This window comes from Amblyomma maculatum, chromosome 1 (genome assembly GCF_055883805.1).
Source record: "Amblyomma maculatum isolate TAMU_Amacu chromosome 1, ASM5588380v1, whole genome shotgun sequence".
In the NCBI taxonomy this organism is placed as follows: Eukaryota; Metazoa; Arthropoda; class Arachnida; order Ixodida; family Ixodidae; genus Amblyomma; species Amblyomma maculatum.
This window is the reverse complement of record NC_139344.1, coordinates 410,879,990-410,894,035: the sequence shown is the minus strand read 5'-3', so window position 1 is coordinate 410,894,035 and position 14,046 is coordinate 410,879,990. Positions and strand designations below refer to the sequence as shown.

General features: G+C 46.2%; 1 protein-coding gene across 1 annotated transcript in view; it reads right to left on the bottom strand.

The window, feature by feature from the left end:
• LOC146208927 (uncharacterized) overlaps positions 1–14,046 on the bottom strand; it is a 261,822-nt gene that overhangs the window by 109,293 nt on the left and 138,483 nt on the right. The gene's annotated exons all lie outside the window — the stretch shown is intronic.

Genomic DNA, 14,046 nt, shown 5'->3' with positions numbered 1-14,046 from the left:
CATGCACCTGTGGTTATTGAGTGCAACCATTTTAACGCTATTTTGTTAATTCGCGAGCATGACGCTGCCATGCGGTCTCCGGCAGCTGATATGGCCGCACACTGTATGGCCGTAGAACTGTCTGACGTTACATTTTGGCAGAAGATGGCAACTCTAACCACTCCTTTCATACGGGAGGGTGAAGAAACCAGACAGGATTGTCGTTGAATTCACGTTATCCGTGGATGAGGCAGGAATGCTCATACGGCTTGGCGGAAATTTATATGTGGGCTAGTATCCAAGCTATCTATTACGCCATAATGAGCCTCAATTGGGTCGTATTGAAGCTCTTTATTGACTATGTGGAATCTTGCATGAAGGCATTCGTAAGAAATTCGTAGCCTGCCAGAGACGCCACAATCGCCTAGAAGATAACCGTGTGATCCGTGCAAGCTAGATCTGGTGTATTAAAGTGTTCATTTAGTGCATTATTTTTTTCGGGCACTTTTTGCAGCCTGTGGGCTCATTTAGGGTTGACCAGACAGATTTTGATGCCTACATAATATTCGCCGAAGCTTGACGTGGTCTGCGCATGCGCTTGCCGTAAATGTACGGCGGCGGTTTTCCGTCCCGCAAGTTTTTTGCCGTTTTCAATCCTGCGCTTAAATTTCGCGCCCTAATGACGATGCATGCTAACTTAGAGGTGCTGTCACCTCCTTGCGCTTGCAAGAAGCGCTTGAAATGTATTGCGCTGGCCTTCTTGCAAAGATAAACAAAAGTGATTTCTAGCTGCAGCATGTCGCCCGGCCTGCGGAAACACCGCCGTCCTATCGCTATTTCGGTTTCGCTGCGTGATTGCAAAGAGGCGCGAATCTTGATTTCTACCTTGATGGGCGCTTCCGTGCAGGAGATAAACTACTGATTTCTAGCTACATTACATGGTTTCGGTTAATCCCCCCCCCCTCCCACCCGGGATCGCATATAGAGGCTCGCTAAACTTGATTTTTATCTTCATGGCCACTCCTGATGTAGCGGTCACAAAAACCGATTTTCATCTTTATTGGGCTGCTATTATCTTCTTTATCATCGACGCTCACGAGGTATTTCTGCTCTCATTTGCAGTGTGGAGTGACGCTGACTCTAAAATACGCTTCCTAATACTTTTCTACCACTTTTCCTTGAATTTACTCGCATTGAACTTTCAAATACCGCAATCAAGCAATTCGACCATCTGGGAAAGTTTTTTTTTTTTTTTTCAAAACAATTCGACCCTCAAAGGGTTACGTCGGGAGGCACTGAAGCCATTTGCCAACGTCACAACGTGACGTCACGTATCATATCATATGCGGATAGCAAATAATGCATACAAGTGGCACAAGACCGGAAACCCTATTTAAACCCATAGTGAGGCGCGTGTGCCAGCTGTTTTGACCGCAGCAATATGCACCTAAATCATTGCTACAGCGCTTTCTCTTTTAATATCACGGGAAATCGTCATAAAAGGAGTAACCCGAACCTCTAATTCTTCAAATCATCGGGCTGCTTAGTGCAGACTCGCCATACTTCAGCTAATCTTCATCATCAAAAAATTCAAAATTCTGCAAGACACAAAGAAGGATTGATGTGACACTTCCGCCTGTAAACAGGAGGCAATTAAATTATTGCTTGCTATTTTGCCACCGTTTCCCCACAAGGAGAAGACGGGTTTAGAGAAGCCACTGCAAAAGCTTTGGCTTCCTTACTAGAAAATCAAATATCATTTTTATTCTGGATTCGGTATAGCACTCATTGTACAGGCTGAACCGGCATGAAACTGGGCGGAGCAATGATTCCGTAATCTACGGTATATGATCCGTGGTCCTCGTCTCTGTAGAAGAAAGTTGCGTCAGGCTTGAAAAAACATGCAAAGCTATAAAATAACACAACTTAGTTAAAAAAATCGAAAACAGAAAAACGTGAAGCGTACAGACCGCATTTCAAAAATTTGGTCCTAACGCTGCACAGCAAGCCATTCTAGGCACTACTCTATGGCTTTTCTTCAACAAGGTGCTTATTTCGTTGAAACAATGTTCTTTGTACATGAACTATGTAGATGTTATATGAAAAACCATCTGATCAATAGGATAGAATGTACATAGTTAACAAAGCTCTGAACAGAGCAGAGCCCAGCACATCACTAAGACTGAACATCACTCCGGTTCCAACTCCAGCGTGTGCATATAATTCACTTAAAGGAACAACCATCCTACGGAAATTGTCCTTTTTAGAAACTACACATTCACAATGTGGGTCCACCATGCGCGGTTTTCGGAGGCTATGTAATCTAAGTAGGATAAACATGTCCTAAGGCTCAGTCACAAATGGCACTGCTGAAAGATATCGTACACACTGTAATGCCAAATTTAATTCTTTCAATGTTTTTGCGTAATAGCCCGGAACAGTATTACATCCTTGCAATCAATGAAACAATGCTCAATGTTTCTTGAGACTAACATAACCGCCACTTTAAAGGCGCTGCACAAATGCCCTTCTTTTCAAACCATGATGTACCAGGCGGAGTCACCATATGAAACTTATAAAAAAAGTATTCGTACAAGCCAGAAGGAACTTTCTGCGCTCTGGAGAAAATTGTGTCCCAGTAAACCGAATTACAAAGAGCACTACATGGAATGAGGCAAGAGCATGAAAATGAAATTTCTGCAACAATTGTTTCCTCGAAACTGATCATAAAAACACCGAGTTAAAACAACCAGGCAGGAACCTATCAGTCAAACACACGTCTTGCATTAAACCCAATAGACACGGATGATCAGAAACGCTTGGACACACTGTTAGATTTGACAAAATATGAAGTAAATTTGCTTGCAAACATACATGCATTATCGGGCACGACCGCTTCTAGTTACGTGGATCATACTTGTCCTTATCTTACCAACTTTGCTTTTTCGTACATTGTATACTTTTCGCGTCTGTAGAGGTCGTGATCGAAAGTGACAGATCGGCCTTTCACACGCTGAACGTTTCCTGGCTACAACGCGAGGCAAAAATGTCCCCCACATGTAAATGTATCTCTTACTTAAAGGCACATCTCACAATATTCTAATTTACTACTGGTAGGCGTTTTGTCATCGCCTCCTAACGCATGTATAGATTGCTACATGCAGAAGTATCCGACGCGATGATGCTTGTAAAAATGCCTGTTTTATCTTCACATGCTGCCAGCAGTGCGGCGACGTGAATGAATACCTTTTCGATTAAATGTTTTGCATAAGTGGACACTCAAGAAAGCGCTGCCCGATATGCTGCTATATCTGCATATTTCGATGTCCTGCGATGTGTTTCAGTGTTCCTGGAGCTTACTTTTGTTGTCGCTAGCAAAACGCTACGTTCTTCGTAGCGGAAATATGTAGATACACCACAAGAACGGACAAACTGCAGCGATTGTTGGACGTGCAAAGTTAGTACTATGTCCGCAATGGCACGTGTTAGCCTACGTTTAGATGGTTTCATATTTTTGATGTATTTGTGGAACAACGCGTGCCCAACATATGCAGAAAAGGTGTAATGTATATTTGCGAATGATTTCATGCTTATTAGCTCACTGGCGTGCTTTGTCATAGTCATTGTGGTCTAGCTTCATCTATTAGTCCGGCTTGGGTTGAGAAGCAGAAACATTCTGCCCGGTATTAGCTCCAAAAAATGAGCGGTTCGTTCGGTTCAAAATAAATAGGACTCCTCTCTTCGGTATATAAGCTCTATATCGGATCGGTTCCTTCGGTTTCGAATCCAGCCGAAGCATTATGTCCGGTTTGAGACGCATACCGGAAATACTCTGTCCGGTATTAGCTCCATACCGGACCTCTCAGTCGAAATTAAGATGCATAACGGGCTTGGTCTCTCCGATTCGACCTGCATATCGAACATGGCCATTTCGGTATAAGCTCCATACCGGAATGGTCTGTGCGATTCGAGCGTTATACCAATCCGATATAACGCAAAGCCTGGCATGTTATCAGTATTCACAATTTCGTGAATAGTTCGAAAATAACAGCCACCGCAAAATGTTTCAGATCAAGTAAAAACAGATTTGTTTTTATTCTAGCCAATTAGCGACGCGCAAGTTACTACAGCAATATGAGTGCAATTGCAGCTAAACCAAGAAACAATACTGCGCACAGTGCACCACACAAGGCGGCTATGTGTACGGTCGTGCGGGATAACAATATTACAAATGTATTCTGCCACGTACAGGGCTTGGCCTCTGTGCCTTTTTAGCCGTATTGCAGTAAGAAAACAAATATTACGAACTTACAAGGGTAGAAGAATGCGCTAGTTGGTAGTTGATCTTATGAAAACAAAACATGGCACTCTTGACACACGAACAAATAAAGAAGTATTAGGAATATTCGGAAAAAATATTGCGAATTTCCGTTACATGATAGTTCGAAAGACTAATCAGTATTTTGAAAAGTACAAAAACGTATATTTAACAAAAGTATTAGATTGCAAGAAATCAATCACTAAATCTCTTGTTTGAACACGAGTCTATAGTTCATATAGAGCGCTCATGTGTAAATTTCAAAAGTGGCGCCAGAGCTTTTTTCCATGCGCATTTGTGCCTCCACATGATAGCGTGGAAGGTTTTGGTGTTTTTTGCACTCAACTATTCTGCGAAATTTGTAACGTTTTATAACCTGGAGCAGGTTTTAGTCATTGTGAATAGTAAGCGGGCGAAATTTGACAAATTTATTTGCACAAAGCTTAATAGCTAAGAAAAATTTATTATTATCTACCTCGTTTTTACACAAATAGATACTCCTTCCAGCGTTTAAAACCTGATTCTTTTCTTGTTATTACAGCGGCCCCGGCATCAAAAACGCATTCTAACATGCGCGCATATGCAGCTGCTGAATGTCTTTCTTCTAGCTAAATTTTATTTGCTAGGGAGTTTCATTGTTTGTCATATATGATACGACAGAAATCTTTCCAACTTCTTTCATGTCCGGAATCGATTTGGGACCTTAAACCCCAGAAACCAAACAAATAAAAAATGTCTCTATTTTTTGTTGTTCCCTGAATTTGTTGGCAAATTAGTGTATTTTGAGAAGAAAGTTTGAGTTCAGACTTATAGTTGCCACTAGCAACAAAGATAGCAATCGTAGCATTATACTCAGAAGCGTTAAAACTTTCAAGGAAGAAAACACAATTTTGTAAACTAAAACGCTGTACTAAGGCACAGATGGACGACTATAGATGTTGAGAAAGAAGAAGAAGACGTGTCGCTGAGCACCGTGGCTACATCGTGTCCAGTAAGATTTCGCACTACGTCTGCAGTCCGCGCCCACACAGCGGCCATCAAACTCTTGAAGAAGAGCATAAAGGCCAAGCAACCCGTGCGTAGCAAGAAGATCGTCAAGGACACAGCCCTACGGGTAGGAGCTGCAGAATGCCGACGCGGCCTTGCTGCTAGGCCTACTGGGGCTCCGCGGAGCCGCAGCTCTGATAATATGGCAAGAATGGGGACGCCAATGGACCCTCCGGTTCTCGTTGTGACTACTGCAAGCACAACGGCAGGCTGCGGTAACGAGCCTTTACCTGGAGCTAGCACTTGGCCACAGAGCAACGTAGACATTACTTCGAATACGAGGACAACGCTCGGGCCGCTACCCGAGATACACATCAGGCAATGGATGTGCAACAGGAAGTCGTCACTAATGGCGATTTCCACTGGTCGCTACGGAGCTCGTTTTCTTTCTCCGGGACGACGATTTCGATTTCCACTGGTCGACCAAGATAGGTTGCGCGTATTCCGCTGGTCGTTTGGGGCAGCTCGGGGCGCTCCAGCTCGATCCGCCGAGCGAAGTCGGATCTCGCCGGAAGTCCTAGTCGCTGACGCGGTCACTTCCGGATGCTGCTGGATTCTTTTGGCTGTTTTTGACCGTTTCAGCGACATCGGCAGAGGACGCTGGATGTCTCCGTTTTTTGCGCGAATACGTCGAAGTGCGTCTATCGAAAAACGTCTGCAGCGTTAAAAAAATGAGAAAGAAAGTTGTTGAGGGCCGCAATCCTGCCTATTTATCAACCGCAAACATTTTGGCGCTGGGATGCGGCTACAACTTTCGAAACCGGCTCAGCTTTACTTCCGCCGCGCGCTCTACGCGTTCCGCTGGTCGACCAAGGCTGATTCGCTCTGTAGCGCTTTAGGTCGGCTCGGGCGCCCAGCTCCGATCGACCAGTGGAAATCGCCATAACTCTTCTCAACGGACACCCCGGCTGGTCAAACCACCTGGGCCACCAGTCAGCACACCACCGGCAAAGAAGGTAAGGGCAGCCCCTGATAAGCTAGCATCTGCTTATCCAACACCAGCCTTGCAGAAATCCTTCAGAGTGCATATCAGACCTACAGTGCAGTTTGATATTACTAAGATACCCACCAGAACAATGCAGAGAGTAATAGACGCAGCGCTTGGTACCACAGGTTACCAGGGGTTTGTAAGCCACAGGGCATCTAATACTGTCACAGTACATTTAGCCACCATTGAGGATGCACGCAAAATGACCACAGTAACACAAATTCCAATCACGACAGAGGAATATCTTCCTGTCCAGACGTATTTTGCGTCAGGTCCAAATACTCAGCGATGTGTCCTCTATGACCTAGACCTACAAGATTCCCCGGAGACGGTGGCCAGAGACCTAATATCAGGAACACATACTGTGTTAGCCGCACGTCGTATGGGGAACAGAGGCACTTTTCTCATCACATTACAGGGACCAGATACTCTTCCGGACAGATATTACTACAACGGCCGCATAGTGCGACCCAAAACGTACAAACCTAGACCGGTTCACTGTTACAGGTGCTACAGAAAAGGCCATATGCAGAAATTGTGTCCATATGGAGTTAACCCCGAATACATAACTGAATCTGGAAAAGCGAAATTCAGATGCGGCCTATGCAAATCTGATGATCACGATATCACTTCATCTCAGTGTCCGACAAAAAGCGAAAGCTCGAGTTAGCAAGGGCTGGACGACATAAACAATATGCACCGTTAATGGTTAAAAACAGATTTGCAACTCTGGCCGAAGAGCTGTTTGATGACCCGCTAGAAGAAGAAGAGCCTGTTGAGGTGGTTGCACAGAACAGTGCATCTTTTGCTTCTACGCTAAAACATGGACGACGCACAAAACGGAGCACAGTGGCATTCACTGCTGATGATTTTCCGGACCTTAAAGACTGCACAAGCCAGCAGGATGCAATAGAAAAAGAAATTGCGATGCTTTCAGCACAAATTGCACAGCTGCGACAAAAGAAAGCACATATAGCCCAACGACGAAAGGAGAGCTCAGAAAAACAGAAAGAAACGCTTGCAGGCAGTACGACAGCAAGGTTAGTGGATGCTCCCAATTGTAAACCTGCCGATAACATACCTATTTGGAAGGCGGTACTGGACACACTTACGCAACTGACACACCTCATTCAGAGCAGCTTACATCATGGATAGAAGTAGCCGAAACAAGTGCCAACAGATTACACAATAGAACTGCAGAGGGCTCTCTAATAAAGTTGGGGAAATAAATACAAAATTATTGTACGGCAAGCTACATTCATGGGCGTTCTTGATACAGGAGCACAATAGGTCATATTCAATAACAGGATATATGGGGTACCAGTGTCCTTCTATCCCTGATAAACGAGCAAGAGCAGAGGCCGAAACACCAGGAAAAGCTGCCGTATATATTAGGGCCAACATTCCCCAAACGCCACTTGACTTGAGCTAGTGGTGCAACACTCAGCAGGAAGTAGTTGCTGTACTCACGCGTCCGAACAAAATGCCCCTTATATTAGTGTCCGTGTACGCTCGGCCAAGAAACACAGTACTTAATCTTGGATGGGTTAAGCATATTCGCCATTCATACCCTGGAATTGCGATACTAATCGGGGGAGATTTTAACGCTCCGCACACCGTATGGGGATATGATTATGATTCTAAAAGGGGTGATCAAGTTCATACTGCCTTAACAGAAATGAAATTTACACTGCTAAATCATCCAGGAGTCGCAACACTACCTGCAACACAAACACGCTCACCAGACTTGACGTGGTGGAAGGGCCCTGGTGCACCACAATGGCAGGCGGAATTAGAGGCGCGGGGTAGTGACCATGTCCCCATTAGTATTGGTCTTAATTTGGGACATATGAAGAAAATTCGAAAGAAAGCGTCTGTTACACATTGGGATGGTGTACGGCAGGATACTGGAACGCATTCAGTTAGCCCGAATACTCTCGTTACCACCCTTCAAACGGTACTCAAGGATCACACCATTACAACTACAGTGAACGAAGATCAGCCAACTCCCGACCTGCTCCTACTAAAACTTTGGGCACGCCGAAAGCGGGCCGAGATACAAGCTGGTCGCCATCCTGAAGACGTGCAAAGAAAAATTGAGGTAAACAGAGTGACGGCTTAGGCACGCCGATATGAAAAACAGCTGGCTCATAGGAGATGGGATGAGTGGTGCAGTCGTTTGGGCTCAGGAACGACTAACAAGGCCCTCTGGAGGACTTTCCATGGCATGGAAAAGAGGCGGCAGGTTAAAGATCATACAGAAAGTATTAGACTCGCATTACAGCTTACACCAGAGGAGTTTGCAGATCAGGCTGCTGCCCTTTTCTTCCCGAACCGCGCACATTATCCGGCGCCTTCACCGACAGTGGATGTGGTTGATAAAACAGGAATAACATTACCATTTACCAAACTGGAATTATTGGCTGCTATAGAAGAAGCGAATGGTAAAACTGCGCCTGGACATGACGATATTCCTTATGAAGTATTCAAGAATTTAGAACGAGCCGCAGTTGACGGCTTGTTGGATGTGGTAAATGAGGTATGGCAAGGAGGAGATATTCCACTCGGCTGGAAACACTCGGTGGTGGTAACAATACCAAAGGCTGGGAAACCTCCCACAAGTCTAGAATCTTTGCGGCCTATCTCGCTAACACCCACAATTTGCAAAATCTATGAAAAGATGATAGCCACCCGCCTGTCATGGTGGTTGGAAAGTAATAAAAAGCACCATGCTCGACAAATTGGGTTCCGAACAAACCTTGGGACAGAAAATGGACTGGCTGTGCTCGCTGAAGAGGTCATACACGTGTCGCCTTATAGCCACCTAGTGCGCACTCTAGTGGCTACCGACATGGCGAAGGCATACGACAACGTGTTACATGCCAAGATTCTTAGCAACATACCCGGACCCGCTTGTGATGGAACTCTATGCAATCCGCGATGCTATGGAGGCCATAAATAAAATAGATTCGATAACAGAAGCCCACATCTATACAGACTCCTTAGCCGCCATAAAACAACTGAAGAAAGTGACGAAGACGCTATGTGTTACCCAGGAAATCCACGCACTCAATAAAAAAACAAAGATAAGCATCCAGATTCATTGGACACAAGACAATTCTGAGAACGCTGAGCAGAGAAAAGTTGACCACCTCACACACGAAGTTCCACACACTAATGCGCCCCCCACCAGGCTCCCTTTCGATGCCCGCTCCGCTGTTTCCATTTTAGCATCTTCTTTAAGGAAACGTACACGTGCCCTCATTCCCCCGTGTACATTATCACTCCCTCGTAACTTAACGAGATTGGAGGAGGTTTCCCTTAGAAGGATAAGAGCTGGGGCGGCCCTTACCCCGTCGGTAAAATGCCGATAGGAATCGCAAGCTGACATCGGACCAACCACATGCCCAAAGTGTTCCACACCAGCTGCAGAAGTGGATGTTCGCCACCTGCTATGGAATTGTGCAGGGACAAGGGCATCAAGGACACAGATTCTGCGCGAAGTGGGACTAACCACAGAGGGAAGAGGACTTTTCTAAGTGGCTCACCGACAACGCTAAGAGCGGGAGCCTGCTCCGGTTCCTCACGGAAAACCATTTACATGAGTTTATATAATATGCCTTATGGCAAGTTTGCGCAAAAAAAAAACTATAGATGTTTAAATTTACTGTAAAGAGGAAGTTCAGATTAAATGGGCAGATTGCCGAGAGAGAGGAAGAGGAAGTGATTTTGTAGACCAGCTGACTGCAAGTTAGGCCACCCCCGCTCCTGTCCTGCTCTCTACCAGTGCCCGCTACCAGTGCCTAGATCCCCGCTTAACACTTTGTGGAGGTCGCGGGATTTATCTTCCATTTCCTCACCCTGGAGCTCCCCAGCCGCCAAATTCCTACCCCAATGACTGACTGCAGCCCTAACACCACCGGCCCCGCTACCTTGGCCCCTTCTATTCCATGCTCCGGGGTGCTTCGCCAGCGGGACCCGCCGGTCTTCAGCGGTACCGACGATCAGGACGTGGAGGACTGGCTTTCGTCGCATGAACGTGTAAGCACCCACAATAAGTGGGATGACATCTTGAAGCTTAACAACGTAATATTCTACCTCACACAAGTCGCAAAGTTGTGGTTCACAAATCACGAGGCTGAAATTACAACTTGGGTCTCGTTCAGATCTCGCTTTGTGGATGTCTTCGGTCGCCCTGCGGTCCGCAAGCTTCGCGGCGAACACCGTTTGCGCGAGCGGATGCAGCAGAAAGGAGAAACCTTCACTAGCTACATCGAAGACGTACGCAAGTCGAACCCTGACCAAGGCCGAGATCAACTATTCGGTGACAGAAAAGGAATGCTTGGCAATTGTTTGGGCGCTCCAGAAATTTCGGCCATACTTGTATGGGCGCGCATTTGATGTTACGGACCACCACGCTTTATGTTGGTTGTCTTCACTAAAAGACCCCACCGGCCGTCTCGCCCGCTGGTCGCTTATACTACAAGAGTATGATATCCGAGTCATCTATCGTACAGGGCGGAAGCACTCCGACGCAGACGCTTTATCTCGCTCGCCAGTGTCGCCTGACGCTCCGATGTCCCCTGCCTCCAGCTCCGTCTTGTCTTCCTTGTCCATCGACGACATGCCATCAGAACAGCGCAAAGATCCGTGGCTTACATCACTAATCGATCTTCTTACGAACTCGTCACTTTCACCGGCTCCTCGCGCCCTTCGTCGTCAAGCGCAGCATTTCGCCCTTCGTGACCGTCTTCTCTATCGACGCAACTATATGCCAGATGGCCGTAAGTGGCTGCTCGTTGTGCCTCGCCAGCTCCGAAGCGAGATCTGCGCCTCTTACCATAACGATCCGCAGTGTGGCCATGTGGGTGTATTTAAGACTTATGAACGGTTGCGACAGCGCTTTTACTGGCGTGGTATGTATACCTTCGTCAGTAAGTATGTGCATTGGTGCATCGATTTGTGACGTCGCAAGCCGCCTCCTCTCCATCAGCCGGCTCCACTACAGCACCTTCCGTGCCCATACCGACCACTCGACCGTGTTGGCATCGATTTGTATTGACCTTTGCCGTATACACCTGCAGGAAATCGTTGGATAATCGTGGCCGTCGATCACCTCACTCGCTATGTGGAGACAGCACTTCAGGATGCCACCAGACCCACTATCGCGTCCTTTCTTCTTCATAATTTCATTCTGCGGCACGGCGCCCCCGTGAACTCTAATTGATCGAGGCAAATCTTTCCTATCCGAGGTTGTCGAAGCGCTCCTACGCGAATGTCAGACCATCCACCGGACAGCCAGCGCGTACCACCCTCAAACCAATGGCCTCACAGAGCGCTTCAACCGCACACTGGGTGACATGATGTCCAAGTACATCGCCGCCGACCACTCCGATTGGGACAAGATTCTCCCATTTGTAACCTATGCCTATAACACCGCCGTTCAAGCAACTACCGGATTCTCACCATTTTTTCTGCTGTACCGACGTGAACCTTCGTCTCCACTCGACACCATCCTCCCCTACCGTCCTGATATGTCAGAGTACACATCACTTTCAGCAGCTGCCAGGCACGCTGAAGAATGTCGCAAGCTGGCTCGCTCGCTTACTTCGGACGAGCAAGCCCAGAAGAAAGCGCACAGCGACAGCAGCCACCCTGTGCATTAATTCTCTCCCGGTGTTCACGTATTGCTCTGGGTCCCATCGACACCACCAGGTCTTACCAGCAAGTTTACTGCCAAATACCACGGACCATATCTAGTGCTCCAACAGACGTCTCCCGTCAATTACCTTGTTGAACCGCTAGCCGCTTCTACCGACCTTCGTCGTCGTGGGCGTGAGATTGTTCACGTGGACCGTTTGAAACCCTATTACGATCCTGCTATCCTTTCATCTCCTTTAGTCGCCAGGATGGCTCCTCTTCTCTGCGGGGGCAAGATTGTAAAGAGGAAGTCCCAATCAGGCGGACAGATCACCGAAAAAGAAGTGCCTTTGGCGCACAAGCTGTCTACAAGCTGAGCCACCCCCGCTGCGGTCTTACTCGCTACCAGTGCCTACTACCAGTGCCTGGATCCCCGCTTAACAATATATATATATATATATATATATCTTCTACGTGAAGCTGGCGGTAACACAGGACGTTCCACGTCCACCGCTACAGTTGAGGATGGCGCTGGTGAACAGTCTCAAGGTTCGTATATAGACAACATTAATACCCAAGAAAAGTAGCAGGGGGGACAGCGGCCGATGTAGCTCAGTAGGAAGAGCACCGGACGCGATATTCGGTGGTCGTGGGTTCTTTTCCCACCATCGGCACGTTGTTTTTCCTTCTACTTTGTGTTTATTTATCCTTCCCCTACACATATTACTTTACTAATTTATGTGGTTATCGAAGTAAAAATTAAAACAAAAACAAGACAAAGTACAATCCCCAATGCTTTCCTTGGCCTCGTCGACTGTTGGCTTCTTTCCTTCATGTATGATAACGAGCACCCTCATTTCCCCTTCATTTATCTGTTTGTAGCTTACGGGGGTCTCGGTTCTGGCAATCTTGAGGCCATAGGTAGCGTAAGAGGGTTCTAGCACAGCTTTCGCCCTCGCTCTTGGTCACGTTATACGTGACGCTGGGGGTAACACAGGACGTTCCACGTCCACCGCTATAGTTGAGGGTGGCGCGGGTGAACACTCTTAAGGTTCGTATACAGACAACATTAATACCCAAGAACTGTAGCAGGGGGGACAGCGGCCGATGTAGCTCTGTTGGAAGAGCACCGGACGCGATATTCGGAGGTCGTGGGTTCGGTTCTCACCATCGGCACGTTGTTTTTCCTTCCACTTTGTTTATTCATTCCTCCCCTACACATATTACTTTACTCATTTATGTGATTATCGAAGTAAAAATTAAAAAAAAAAAGAAAACAAGACAAAGTACAATCCCCAAAGCTTTCCTTGGCCTCGCCGACTGTTGGCTTCTTTCCTTCACATATATATATATATATATATATATATATATGAAGGAAAGAAGCCAACAGTCGGCGAGGCCATATATATATATATATATATATATATATATATATATATATATATATATATATATATGAGCATAGCCGCTGACACAAAAGAAAGCAGAGCGATTGCTTTCCTTGTGCAGAAAATGCGAAGAAATATTGCAGTCGGACGTAATTGATTGGGAAGTAGAAGAAAATAATTGCCACTTGCTGCTGGTGCGAACCCGTCGATGGCATGTGGTTAAATGTGCTTAAGAGGATTAGCACCAACGAAGCAAAGAACACATACGAAGCAGATAAATCACGAAGAAAAGTTGGTTCAGGGAGAATGACATGATAAAGAACTTGACCTTTCAGTTATTCATGGAAAGGGCGTTTGTGCTAGAGACAATGGCGTCCGCCAGGAGTGTATTGAGAGTCAGGGAAAGAACTCGTTATAAATCTTGGCGAAGGTTTCAACATCAAATCATAAGTATGCTATAAGCAATTTGTGTCGATACCTTGAATGGTATTAAAATGTGCGAAGAGGTTGAAGTTTCAAAAAAAAAAAAAGAAAAAACTCCCGTGACACGAAGGAGGCAATTGAAGTGTTCGTTTAGTAAAGATGGTTGTTTTGATCAGGTTGGTGACATAAACGAGCATTGCGAGTATTGAATTACTTTGATGTTAGCGGCGAGATACGCTCGGTATGAATGCCAGATTGCTGAC